At 37.2% G+C, this 15000-nt stretch overlaps 1 protein-coding gene across 1 annotated transcript in view; it reads left to right on the top strand.

Annotated features, from left to right (window-relative positions):
* LOC144966991 (uncharacterized) overlaps positions 1-15000 on the top strand; it is a 146153-nt gene that overhangs the window by 60919 nt on the left and 70234 nt on the right. Inside the window, exon 2 of the mRNA XM_078903697.1 lies at positions 14231-14326. The gene's annotated coding sequence lies outside the window, so the exon portion shown is untranslated. The remainder of the gene's footprint in view (positions 1-14230; positions 14327-15000) is intronic.

The following is a 15000-nucleotide window of genomic DNA, read 5'->3' as shown; positions in this document are numbered from 1 at the left end:
ATTAAACGTGTTCAAAGCGCTATACAAAGGTCCCCTGAACAACAGCAACACGTTACATGTAGAACGAACATGACGCCTTTTAGGCGATATTAGAATTTTTTCCGACAAAGAAAACGCTGTTCGGCCATGAACTCATTTTACACCTGAGTATGGTGAGAGAATGTGAGTAAAGAGCCTTTTCCAAGGATTCAACTGTGCGCCGAGCGAGGCTCGAACCCAGAACCTTCCGACTAGTGCCGCGCTGAAGATCGGTCTGGACCGCGGTCCGACGGTCTTTTAGCTGTGAACCGAAGACCGGTCCCAGAGGGGAAGACCGGCGACGGTCCTCACTTCTTATCACCTTTCAACTAGTGCGGGGCGGTCCTTGCAAGGACCACGGTCCTACGGTCTCGCGCCATAGCCTACTACTTCCCCAGCGATTCGTTGCTTCGGTTGCCTATCTTCTACCAATCACCACCCATCCCACTTAATTAATCGCACCACCCCCCTTTGCCATACACTAAACGACACAGACGACCATACAGGCAGACGACCACCTCCCTCCACTCCGCAAACCGCCCTTTCGTGTGTGAGATGGGGGGGAACAGGAGGCGCACGCCTTGGACGATTCCATTATACGGGGTAAATTTAAAAATTTACTACACCATAATGATCGCAATGACAATGATCTATGGTGAAGGCATGACCCCTCTTCTCTAATGGGTTATTGTTTGAAATGTATGTGACTACAAAAGATGTGTGTGTGTGTGTGTGTGTGTGTGTGTGTGTGTGTGTGTGTGTGTCGAACCTAGCAAGTAGCAAATCCGATTTTTTGTTTTCTTTTGTCCATCTCTTGTCGCCACTCCTTTCTATCGCAGTGTTGTCATTTAAAATAATACAATTATATTAAAATTTCGTTTGGTGTTTTTACTAATCAAATAATATGAGTTTCATTAGTTTCTTCCTTCCAAAAAACCCAGTTATAACGTCTGAATTTTAAAAAAGTCCAATAGAATATTTGGGGACCCCGATAGCTCAGTTGATAGAGCACTCTCTTTATACGCAAAGGGCCAGAGATCGATCCCGGGTGCAGTCGAGTTTTTTTTCTGAATCCCTGTCTACTCAGCAATGAATGGGTAGCTGAGTTTGTTAGATCTGGCGAAAAGTCACCATCGACCCCTCTTATTACCTCATCCACCCCCTCTTATTATAACTTCACGTCTCTCTCTTACTCTTCAATGCTCGCTGCCCTCTAATGTGTGTGTGTGGGGGGGGGGGGGGGGGAAGGGGGGGTAGAAGTTGCGTGTGTGTATCAACGCCACGAACAACTCGATCAACGCCTTGGGCGATGCCATTATCTCCGTTAATGGGGATAAATTTCAAATTTTATTAAATTATCGAAGTAACAATGAAGTACGGTGAGCAAATAAAGAAGGCATCACCCCTCTTCTCTAATTAGGTTACAATTTGAAATGAGTGTGACTACTCCGTGTGTTTTACTCCTGTAGGCCACGGTTTTCATCGTGTAGCGGTCTTTAACGGTTCAAGAATGAACGATCCCACACTCTCAAAGGTCAAACCGGTTCGAATTTCCAACAGTCTCTCAGGAATGTTCAATGTCGAAAAGGACCGGTCCTACTAGGACCGGTCCTTGCGGTCTTCATTTCCCAAGGACCGTAGGACCGTGGTCCTTAAGCTTGCCAAGGACCGCCCCGCACTACTTCCGACCCGAAAGCGAGTGTCATATCACTGGAATACATAGCCGCATAGACCGTGCTATGATTGATTGAAAATAACACTCATCAAAAATACATATCACCGCATATCACACGTTTAAAACTGGAAAAGTGTTATGAAAGGATAAATCAGCTGAATCACACAATATGTAGACAAAAATCATAGCAATTCCATCTCAAAACTTGTCTTTATCAAACGTTTTTAACGTTCCAAATCTGTTTTTGTTGTTGTACGAATTCTGGTAGCTCAGCTGGTCGGCGTTCAGAATCAACGCAAAACTAGATCTTTCTAGAATCCTCTTAATTCACTCAAATCTAGATATTTTTGCTACCTTTCATAATTGGAAAAATATGTATCAAAAATGAGCATGTACATATATAGTTTTATTCGGCTATCATTAACATGTAAAAACTAAAAACATTAGCTTTGATACTACGCCTATAATTTGTCTCAGAAAAATGTAATAAATAGGCATGGGGTAAAAGTAACCCCGGGTAAACTACGGATATAGTCGGTGTTAGGGTTGAGTGAGTTAAAGTCGTCTTTATTATTTTCTTGCCCTCCTCCCTGTCCATCCATTCAACAATTATATGCAAGCGAGGATTAAATGAGATCTAACGGGAAATGTATCATGACATACATACAGGTTGGCAGACATTTTGAAAGTTTTATTTATACGACAGAGACAGGGGAAAAACCCAGCTCTATGCATCACATGGCTATGAAAAGAATAGAGATTTTTTAAAATATATAATCGTGTAATGGCGTATTTTGTCACCATTTAAGTATCTGTGTCGTAAATTAAATAGAATAAAACCACGGCCAGTGAGCTTCATCGGTGGGGTCTGTCTACCTGTCCAACATGTACACGCTGTGGGCAAGAACCTGAGACGGCAGAGAATCTAGTCGAACGGTGTGTTGTGACGATGCTACCCGGCGGGTTCGCGACGGTGCCCGAATGCGGACCGGACTTTGCTGATTGGTTCGATCGTCATAACATAGTAGTGTGAGAACCATAAGAGGCTGCTGCCATAGGCTTCATGTCTTGTCCTACATATTCAGTGTTGCGGTTGGCTTTGGACACCTTGTATAGCGCTTTGAAAACAATTAGTAGATAATATTACGTTATATAAAAGCTATTTTTTCCAATCAAATGGTGAAAAGGTTGCCTTCTACACCTTCCTATACTCCAGCGTAAAAGGTTTTCAATGCTTCCGAAATGAGTGGTCTGGTTCATTCGAACGTATGTTGCTCTGTCTAACCTTAAAATGATCAAATGTTCAAACTGGGAGTCGCTTCTCGAAAGAGAATCATTGATAAGACATTTAATTCACTCAATCCGAGAGATTTTTGCTACTTTACAAAATTGGAAAAAGGTATTAAAAATGAGCATGTGCATAGAAGTTTTATTCAACTACAACTAACATGTAAAAACTAAAAACATTAGCTTTGATACTACGCCTATAATTTGTCTCAGAAGAATGTAATAAACAGGCATGGGGTGAAAGTAGCCTGGGTAAACTACGGATATAGTCGGTGTTAGGGTTGAGTGAGTTAACGCCGCGTAATGTTCTGTCAAAAAATGCTCACAGATTTTAGCAGGTAAAAAAATAACGTGATGGATATCACCATGGCAACGTAATTTCTACTTTAACCGTTGATAATCTATGGATCTTTAGTATTGAATGGTGTGACAAACGTAACGGCACCTCTATGGCTGGCATAAAGCAACAAAAACTAGATGTCGTCAGCCACACTCATCCAATTGACCTATAGCCTAAAGACAAACTTAATATTGAACAATATTCACTATTTCGAGGAGATCGGACTAATGTAAATAAACGAACTGGGGGTGGGGTGTGCACATATATTAACAACAAATGGTGCCACCCCAATAACTGTCAGATAAAGAAAATGTATTGTGACGATTATATTGAATTTATTACTGTTTCGTCACGACCATATTACCTACCCCGGGAATATACTCATGTCATCATCGTCAACGTCTACATTCCACCATCATCAGACAACACCACAGCGAAAAATATTTTGAGGAAAGAAATACAGGACATTCAAATTAAGTCACCCGATGCCGTATTGATGGTCACTGGCGATTTTAACCAATGTAACGATTTTACTCTCCCGGGACTTCATCAATACGTGGACTGCGAGACAAGGGACAAAAAAACATTAGATTTATTCCTGTGTATTATTAAAAATAGTTATAAATGTTTACCCCGTGCCCCATTAGGTTTATCTGACCACTGCATGCTCTTGCTACTCCCCACCTACCGCCCTGTTTTTAAACGTGTAAAACCAGTAAAGAAAAGTGTACAGATCTGGAACGGAAGTGTGTGTGAAGATTTGCGTGGTTGTTTTGAATGCACTGACTGGAATGTTTTTATCGAATCATGTGATAGTGTGGATGAGCTGAATGACTGTGTGAGTGAGTATTTAAAATTCTGTGAACAGCTAGTGTCTTGTAAAAAAGAAATAAAATATTATCCTAACAATAAGCCTTGGATAACAAAAGATCTAAAACTTTTATTGAACCAAAAGAAAACTCTCTATACTAGTGGAAACAAAAAAGATCTGAAAACAAAACAAAAAGAGATAAAGAGGGTAATATCTAGTTGTAGAGACAAGTACAAAAATAAAATTGAAAAATGCTTTTCTTCTGGGGATATACGGGACACGTGGCGGGGGCTTAAAACTGCTGTTAACTATAATCCAAAGCCCACGATTATATCAGAAGATATCGAAATTGAAACTTTAAATAAATTTTATTCACGTTTCGACACAGCAAACAAATTTGATATTGAAAATGAAAAACATAAATTAGACAGGGCTTTAAAAGATGAAATGGCTGTTGAGGTCAGTGAAGAGGAAACGAGATTCGTATTTTCGAAACTAAACGAGAGGAAGGCTGCTGGGCCGGATGGATTGAAAGGAAAACTATTAAAAGAATGTGCCCACCAGCTTTCCCCCATTTATACACATATTTTTAACTGGTCCCTCCAATGCGTTTCAATCCCTGAAATTTGGAAAACTTCGAAAATTATTCCTGTTCCAAAAAAGAAAAACTTGAAACTATGAACGATCTCAGACCTGTTGCACTGACTTCAATAGTCATGAAATCTTTAGAAAAACTTGTTCTTATTAAAATTAGGAATCAGTTTATGCCATTGAGTGATAGTCATCAATTTGCTTACAAACCAGGACGTGGCGTAGAGGATGCCATTTTGCTGTTTACAAACAACATCTACAGGCATCTAGATCACGCTAGGAGCTATTGCAGATTGCTTTTTGCAGATTTTTCTTCAGCGTTCAATACAATGCAACCCCAGTTGGTTGTTCAAAAATTGACTAGTCTGAATTTAAACAAGTATATAATTGCTTGGGTGCTCGAATTTCTTACGGAGAGAGCACAATATGTTCAATTAGGGCAAAACAAATCTTCCTGTATAACTACAAATACTGGCGCTCCTCAAGGTTGTGTATTGTCCCCTGTATTATTCACAATATACACGAATGACTGTAGAAGTCAAAACCTGAGTGTACCTTTAATAAAGTTTGCAGATGACACCGCTCTTCAAGGCCTCATAACAAATGGCAACGAAGTGGCTTATAGGCAAGAAATTGATAGATTTGTGTCTTGGTGTGATGCCCACCACCTAGAGCTTAACATAAGCAAGACAAAGGAGCTAGTGATTGACTTTAGGAGAGTGAAGGAACCGATAGAACCGTTAAAATTAAAGGACCAATTCGTCCAGCGAGTTCCTCACTACAAATACCTTGGTGTAACGATTGATGACAGGCTCAAGTGGGATGAACAATTGAAAATAATTAGGCATAAGATGTGCAAACGTACATATTTTTTATCAAAACTCTCTCAGTTTAGAATAGATAAAACCCTCTGCACATTATTTTATAGAGCAGTAATCGAAAGTGTTTTGTCATTTTGTATAACAGCTTGGGGAGGCAATTGCTTAGCAGTGGAAAGGAACAAAATAAATTCAAATATTAAAAAATCCATTAAACGCTATATAAATGATGTTGACGATGTAGATCTTTTATACGAGAAATTTTGTATAAATAAAATAACTAAAATATTAAATGACCAGTATCATCCACTAAAACCATCAATTATTATGTCAGAAAGAAGTGGTCGCCCTTTCTCTATTTCAACGAAAACAGAGAGACACCGAAAATCTTTTCTGCCGTCCAGTATTAGGCTTTATAACAACAAGCAATAATCATTTTATATAATTATTTCTCATTTTTACTTTTTAAAAATATAAATATTAATTTATTAATTTATTTGTTTTGCAATCTTTTCAATTTTCAATTTATAGTGACAGTTTTAACTATTTTACAGTGTTGAAATTATTCATATTATAAAGCGCAGCTCTGGTTATAGAGCTGCTCCTTTTTTATATATATACATCCTATTTCCATTGTATTTTTATCTTATGTGTAAATTATAACACGTCTGTACAAAAAATTTCCTTTTTGGGATGCAATAAAGTATTATTATTATTATTATTATTATTATTATATTATTATAATATGTAAAAACTGTGTTCAAATTGAACTTAAAAATACAAGCAAATGTTATTGTTATGAGCAAGCCATTCCCAGCATTGACAATTGGATTCAATATTCTGATGTCACGTCGCCCAGCAACGGCGGCGATCGTGGTTCTAAACAAAGAAAATCGGTACTTTTTATTCTTCATGCTGGCTAGAACTTTCCATATGTCTTGTGCCAGAATGAGTAAAAGTCAAAACATGATCAGATTTATAATGTTTTTTTTTCTTCATACGGATACGCTTTTATGCTCGTCGGAGAAAAATATATATAAGGCGTCCGCCATTGTTCCGATAGTTTAGAGCCAGTTACTAAGTTACCACACGTCATTACGAGGGAAGTGACGTTACGACTGTTGAAGCGTGTTAACAGAGATTGAGCTAGAATCCTGTAATAAAATAAACTTGACGCAATTTTAGTAAATTAGATGGATTAAAGTGAAATGCAGAAATTACAAGCCGTATCGATTCCAAAACAATAATACAAGGAACTGCATAGAGGGGGGGGGGGGGGGGGGGGGGGGGGTTGATTACCCACAATAAATGTTAACTGATTTCAGTTTCAGTCAAAGATGGCTGTGTTTTTCATTTCGTTTTTGTTTATTTCATTTTTTTCTGACCACTTTGTCTACGTTGACTTGGTAACTGGGTCTCTTAATTGTGGCAGATAGAACTATGCAATAAACGAGCGTCCTTTCTAAAGGATGGCAAGTAATTGTCATCATCTTTATAACGTTACAGGAATTGTTATAAACCAAAGGTTACCTAAGCCGTCATCACACTGGGGGTGGAGGGAGGGATCTCACACAGAAGATAGAAGAGTCAATCGAGGCATCCCCAATCTTATGACTAGGAGGCGAAATGCATCAAGTGAAAGTACTGTAAAGGTCATTTTCTGAGCATGAGCCAAATACATAATGCTGTTTATTGATTTCCTAATGTAACAGTCATACCATCAGCTTTGTAGAATTCTAGTTCCGTCTTTCCTTCTCTCTATCTGTGAGCGTCGACTAGGCATGTCGTCTGCGATTATCGAGTGAGTTTCTATTCAATTAAATCCAAAAAAAAAATTAAAATTAATAAAAATCTAATTTTCCCCCACATGAATGACCCATAGAATAAATAGCGAATTATGCCGGAATAACCAAACAATGAACAGTGAATTAATTATCTAGTCTAACTGTCGGAAATGTAAATGATGAGATCGTGTTTATCGCCAAAATACATGATACACTCAAAAGCATGATCATGAACAAAATATACTAACGAAAGAGTGAAAATGGAAAGACTCCGTATGGGAACAAAACAGACAATGGAGGTTTCGGGTACAAACCCTTCGTCAGCACAACAGTACACAAATAAACAATGAAAAATGACTTGTATCGTCTGTACTCAATGGTGGTGCAGCACCAGCATTGAGTATAGACGATACAAGTTATTTTTCATTATATTTTATTTGTTTCCTACGTTTATTTGTGTATTGTTGTGCTGATGAAGGGTCTGTACCCGAAACGTCCATTGTTTGTATTGTTCCCATACGAAACCTTTCCATTTTCACTCTTTCGTTAGTATTTTACGATCCCCGGCTTCAGGCAGGCCTTACCGTTTTCGACCAAAACATAGGAAGCCAAAAAGTATCATTAGGCTATCATAATGTGGTCTTGTGGTATGACACTCGCTTTCGAATCGGAAGGCCCTGGGTTCGAGTATCGCCAGACATGGTCCTTGGAAAAGGCTCTTTACTCACATTCTCTCACAGTACCCATGTGTAAAGTGAGTACATGTCCGAAAAAATTGGAAAATCTCATCACAGGTGTCATTTCCCGTCCAACATGTTAAGTGTTGCTGTTGGCTTAGGACTGGTATAGCGCTTTGAGCACATTTAAAGCTCACTTTTGTCAAAACTCAACGCGTTTAGAAATCTTGAATAAAGAATGTGGGAATAATTTTGTGGAATTTACCAGATCCATAGTGGGTACAGAAAGCATAACGAGATATTCAAAGGAGTTAGAGGCGATAGAAGACCAGAATAAATACTTTCGACGCGATCAGGGGTTGAACCCGCGACCTGAATAGTGTAGCATTCTGTGCCTAGGACCTCTACAACTGACGGCATTCACCACCCAAAATGTGATTTCAAGCAAAGTGTTGTCTGTCATGTGTTGTTAACATTTGTTCCTGTTCCACTCACTTTTCTGAATTAATATTCACCCAATATCGGAGCTTACCCAATGTCTCCGTCCACTCTGTGTGTTATATTATGTTACACTAATAAATAGAGGTGCCTAAATGAGTCAATAAAATGAAGATAAAGATAAAAAGAGTAAATCTGACTCATGAATGAACATCAATGTTGTTCATGAGTCAGATTTACTCCCTTTATCTTTATCTCCAATATTATGTTAGTGTTGAGAAAAGAATGCAAAGTTCAAAAGCTGACTCATCACATTTCTCGTTGTTGGTTCTTGCCCAAAGAAGTCGCAAGAGGGACTCACGGTAAAAAAAAAATAAAAATTGATCTTTATATAGGGCAATATCCACTAAATGTGCTCAAAGCGCTTTACAAGGGGTCCCTGGTCAACAGCAATATTTAACATGTAGGACGGGACATGCTGATAGAGACATGATGAAGATAGAGCGCTACTATGCTTGAATCTACTTTTTTTTTTTGGACCGGAGGGTGACTTCGACAGTAGGATAGAGCATCCTGCTTGAGACCAGGTAAAGAATACCGTACCAGTCAGGTCGAAAGTTCAACTCTCCATCGTGACGAAAGTGTTTTGTTGTCTTTTGTCTTCTGGTTCATCTCTATTACTTTCATTTCTTGTTATTTTTTCGTAACTGCCTTAGTTCGCCATTGTTCCGATAGTTTAGAGCCAGTGTTACTAAGTTACCATGCGTCATTAGGAAGGAACTGACGTTACGACTGTTGAACAGGATTTTGATGTAGATGATCCGGTGCAAGTTGGGCAGATAAAATGCTTGAAGATATTTGGCTAAAGTTCAACCAGTCTTTCGGTGTTTGATCGGAACTACAGGTTTGGAAATGTCCTCAATTATTTGTCGTATTATTGTCGATTCTAGAATAATCCGATATCTTCCTAATGTTACGGCAATATTATCCAATTGAATTAATTCTTTATTTCTCGCCTGGTGCATCTCTGATAGGTCTGTTGTGTGCTGCCGGCTATTCCAATATTTCCCCCTTTATTTCTTCTTTGCCTTTGATGTTACATCGGCAATGAAACTCCGGGGATCAATTTGTTGATTACATTTGCCTTTTAATTTGATTAAATATATCTCCTCGCTGATCATCATCGCCACCACCACCTCCAACCACCACCACCACCATCATCACCATCATCATCATCATCATCATCATCATCATCATCATCATCATCATCATTATCATCAGGGCCATCATCAACATCATCATTTTTTAATATCAACGGTTTTCTATCTTCAACATTGATACGTAATGCCCCAATGTTTTTATAATAATAAATTGTTATTGTCATAACGACATTAGGTTATTAGAACGAGATATAATTATATTATTAACTAGATACAGGCGGTGGCCAATTTTACCCTTACTTTTTTCTCTATGTTGTACCAGAGAGCAAGCAGGAACTGCATGTGGTCTAAGCCGTATCGTTGTTACTGATATCTTGGGGGAAAACGGCCACTCTTGCAAATATAACGTGATGAATATTGGGGAAAATTGTGATTTGAAGATCATTCATTCTTGCTGATAAAGGGTTAAATTCTGGTATTCCTAGTTTATTGTCAGCGGTTTATATCTTCATATATATGGCTATAGTAATTGAATTACCCCTATTATATACATATATTCGATTAACCCACATTCATAATTGGCGTTGTGTCAATATTGTGTCAGTAAAAATCATTCAAAGTGGTCAATGTTGTGCCGCTCAGCAACACTTCATACGGGTCGTAATTCAATCGTGTTACTGACAGCCTATTGGAGAGGAATAATATTTGTTTTAAATGATTCATGTATATTCCTTTGTGTGCGCGCGCGTCCGTCTGTGTTTGCGTACGTTCGCTGTTTGCCAAAGGATAAATGTTTAGAAGTCGATTATCAGCAAAGTATTTGCGTCTTTCAAGATGGACTCGTTGTGTGTATGAATATTTTATAGAATGCAATCTACACACAATAACGTGGTATCTTCATTGTTGCCACAAGGGAAGAAAATATCGAATTTGTTTCTTTATTACCCTCATCTTCTTCTTCGTTTTTTTTCTTCATTATCATCTTCGTCTTCTTCTTCTTCCTCTTCTTCAACGTCACTCCCTTCCTTTTGAAAATTGGACACGTCGTCTTGAACTCAACTCTCCTCTCGACAGGCAGCCATGGAGCTGTTTCAGGACAGGGTCAATATTTTCTCTAATGTTTGTCCCAGTTCTAATTCGTGAACCTTTGTATTGAAGTTTTTGAATTGCCGTCAAAGTTGACTTTGGGAGACCAAATGTCGGGTTTCTAGTAATCCATTCTGATAATTATAAGTGCGAGCACTACCAGTCCCAGACATTTATAATCCGTGAGGTTTTTAATGCGGGCGAGGACGAGAGACGCATGCGCACAACCAACATGACGTTCTCTCTCTAATAACTTTTCCGCCGGTGACGTCACAGACTATGTGTGATGTCCAATCAAAGGACGCTACTTTTCCGCTAATCTCATTCCCTATTGTGTATTCGTATTGCACACTGACTGCGCATTAAAAATTGCAAACATATTTCATAATCAATTCTTCTATTTCATCTCATTGTTTTCTCTGGATAATTCTTACAAACCAAGATCAACAGATCTAGATAGACCTATGTCAACGTGCAATGCGAGCCTTCTTTGATCCATTGTTTTAATCTCCGCCATTTGATTTTTTTGTTGTTGCAAATTTGTATTGATCTATTTGCGCCATCAAGCCTGGGCTAGAGCTAGTAGATAATTCAAATTGCATGTTAAATGTATACACGTATATATTTAAATAGACTGATATCTTATGCTTGTTGGTGTGTGTGTCCATGCGTTGTGTGTGAGCTTAGTTGAATTATAGAAATTCGATCTTCTTAAATAGACAATACCTTCTCAGGTCAAAATGGTCTGAGGATTCTTTCAAAGTAAATCTCAAGACAATGCTTTTAAGGAAATGACTTTCAGAATGTCGAGCATATTTTACCTAATATTCATATGAATTATGTGGTCTAGTGGTATGACGCTCATTTTCGGATCAGAAGGTCCAAGGTTCGAGTCCTGCCCTGAGTCCTGCCCGTTGAATGGTAAGGTCATTGGAAAAGAGTCTTTACTCACATTCTCTCACTATACTCAGGCGTGTAACTCATATATATATATATATATATATATATATATGTGTGTGTGTGTGTGTGTATGTGTATGTATGAGTAATTGCCAAGTTAGAAATATTACCTCGTTTCCAATGACAAAACTCTATTGCCAATTACAATTCATAAGCGCAACGTATTGTGGTCCAAAAGGTTTGGGTTCAAAGAGAAAGTTAATTCTTGTCTAAATACATCTTAAAACCAAATTTCATGCGCCAATAGAAATAGAAGAAGAAGAAGAAGAAGAAGAAGAAGAAGAAGAGAAGAAAGAAGAAAAGAAAGAAGAAAGAAGAAGAAGAAGAAGAGAAGAAGAAGAAGAAGAAGAGAAGAGAAGAAGAAGAAGGAGAAGAAGAAGAAGAAGAAGAAGAAGAGAGAAGAAGAAGAAGAAGAAGAGAAGAAAGAAGAAGAAGAAGAAGAAGAAGAAGAAGAAGAAGAAGAAGAAGAAGAAGAAGAAGAAGAAGAAGAAGAAGAAGAAGAAGAAGAAGAAGAAGAAGAAGAAGAAGAAGAAGAAGAAGAAGAAGAAGAAGAAGAGAAGAAGAAGAAGAAGAAGAAGAAAGAAGAAGAAGAAGAAGAAGAAGAAGAAGAAGAAGAAGAAGAAGAAGAAGAAGAAGAAGAAGAAGAAGAAAGAAGAAGAAGAAGAAGAAGAAGAAGAAGAGGAAGAAGAAGAAGAAGAAGAAAGAAGAAGAAGAGGGAAGAAGAAGAAGAGAAGAAGAAGAAGAAGAAGAAGAAGAAGAAGAAGAAGAAGAAGAAGAAGAAGAAGAAGAAGAAGAAGAAGAAGAAGAAGAAGGAAGAAGAAGAAGAAGAAGAAGAAGAGAGAAGAAGAAGAAGAAGAAGAAGAAGAAGAAGAAGAAAGAAGAAGAAGAAGAGAAGAAGAAGAAGAAGAGAAGAAGAAGAAGAAGAAGAAGAAGAAGAAAAGAAGAAGAAGAAGAAGAAGAAGAAGAAGAAGAAGAAGAAGAAGAAGAAGAAGAAGAAGAAGAAGAAGAAGAAGAAGAAGAAGAAGAAGAAGAAGAATATTACATGACATTTGTGAGCGCTTTCCGTGAACCAAACATCCCAAAGCGCTTTATTGATAATGAATTACATTATGAACGTAGGTAGTAAAAATTAAACATGGAATCAAAATACACATTTCTAATGTAGATCTAATACTATACAAAAATTACAGTCGACATGGATAAAGTGAATTGTGAGAAAATGGGTTTTTAAAGAAGATTTCAAGTTTGAGATATTCTCAATTTCCCTAATGGGTTGTGGGGTTGTGGTAAGTTATGTAATAGTTTAGGGCCATAATATTGATAATAATGATCATCAAAAGATTTTAACTTGATTTTTGATACAGATAGTAGAGTCGTGCCGCGTGATGATCGAAGGTTTCTGGTTCGAGGATTATAATTTATAAGTTTAGAAAGATAAAGAGGGGCTAAATTGTTACGGCATTTGAAAAGTAATAAAGCTATTATGTAATCTATTCTATAGCGGACAGGGAGCTAGTGCAAGTTTTCCAAAAGTGGGGTGGTATTTCATGATTTTGTATAGCGTTTCGCACATGGCATCAAATTGACGACAGACAGTTAATTTCTCTCTAAATCCGCCTACAAAGAGCGATAACTCCGCTCAGAATTAAATTTCAGAAATAAAAATTGAAATTAACCTTGAAATTCAATATCATTCCTAGTTTTGCTTTCTTCTTATATATTTTTTGTTTGTTTTTGTTTTGATCTTAAGTTTTGTATTTTGATGTGTTTTTTGTTTGTTTGTTTATGTTGCTGTTATATATGTATATGTGTGTGTGTGTGTGTGTGTTTGTGTGTGAGTGTGCACGTATGTGTGTATGTTTTAGGTTTTTTGTTTGTTTTGTTTGTTAGGGGGGGAGGGGATGTTTGTTTTTGTTGTTTGTTATTTTGTTGTTTTTGTTTTTGATTGCTGTTGTATTTTTTTAAAGACCAGAACAAATTCTTGCTAACGCGTTTAACAAAACCTTGAAAAACTTCTCCAAGATTGCACCAAAATCAAATATCATGATCTAGTTAACTCCAACCGGTCTCAAGTTGTACATTTCTTCAAACACTTAATAGTTTGACCTACAATACTATGGCACACTATCTAGGTCTTGGTGCAAGAAATGAATGAATCAGTCGACTCTATCCCACGTGGAAAGAGCATTCATTGTCCTCTGGACTCAGGCATTTGTCAATTGTCACATCCTGAAGCAGACCAAGCCTTAGGCCAGAATAAAGTCAATTCTTCCCGCGTCGTTTTCTAAAACTAATTTTGAAGACTCCGTTTTAATGTATTGTAATTTAAAATGTAATTCTTATTCTTCATAGTAGTAATTCTGTGTCTATTCACACCATATGTGACCCAGTATTCTAAACCGGAAATGTGTCGGGGTGACCCAAACATTGGAATATTGATTTTGTAACCACTAATATCAAACTCGGCGTTAATTTCTTTTCATTGTGATGGAGAATAAATTCTAGTTCTTAAATGACAAAAGAAACCTCTTCCAAATTCTATTTTAATATGCCATTAATCATATTAATGTTAAATTTCCATTTCAGAGACCAAATCATCTCATCATAGATCTAATACATGAGACGCCAAATAGCCAGGGCTGACTAGGATTTCTTTCCCTTCAAATTGTGTAAGATTCCAAGGTAAGATAATGAGAAGATTAAAATTTATAAATGCGATTTGAAACATGCATGGGTTGTGTGTCCTGCACTTTCATTAAGAATGGATAATGACATAAACCTTTTCTAATCCGCTTGGATGTGGAGATTGATATCCAAATAATATAATAATAATAATAATAATAATAATAATAATAATAATAATAATAATAATAATAATAATAATAATAATAATAATAATAATAATAATAATAATAATAACATTTATTTGTATAGTGCCTAATCCCGTTGGCAAAACAGCTCTATGCGCACAAAATTGTAAAATATCATTAAAAACATTCAAATTGATCAAACGTTTGAATATAGCATTTGGGATCAGAGGAATAGTGGTTGAATGGGTTAAGTCATATTAAAAATGTAGGAAACAAGTTGTCTTGCTTAATATGGCGAGATCAAACTAATTCTGCCTTTGGTACGGTGTTCCACAAGGGTCGGTCTTGAGTCAGTTAGGTTTACCATTTATACCCAAGCTCTTTCCGAAATTTCCAGCTTTGTTTGTTGGTTGAATAACCTGGGACCCACACTATACGGTAATAGTTTTAAAAGGCATCCATCTTGATAGTTTGAAAGGCATAGCAACAAGAGATCACGTGGTGCATTCAATTGAAACAATCAATTTCCAAGAAATGAGGTCAGGC

Source organism: Berghia stephanieae, chromosome 3 (genome assembly GCF_034508935.2).
Source record: "Berghia stephanieae isolate SIO BIC M18660-M18661 chromosome 3, UCSD_Bste_1.3, whole genome shotgun sequence".
In the NCBI taxonomy this organism is placed as follows: Eukaryota; Metazoa; Mollusca; class Gastropoda; order Nudibranchia; family Aeolidiidae; genus Berghia; species Berghia stephanieae.
The sequence above is the reverse complement of the archived record's forward strand: the minus strand, read 5'-3'. Positions and strand labels throughout refer to the sequence as shown.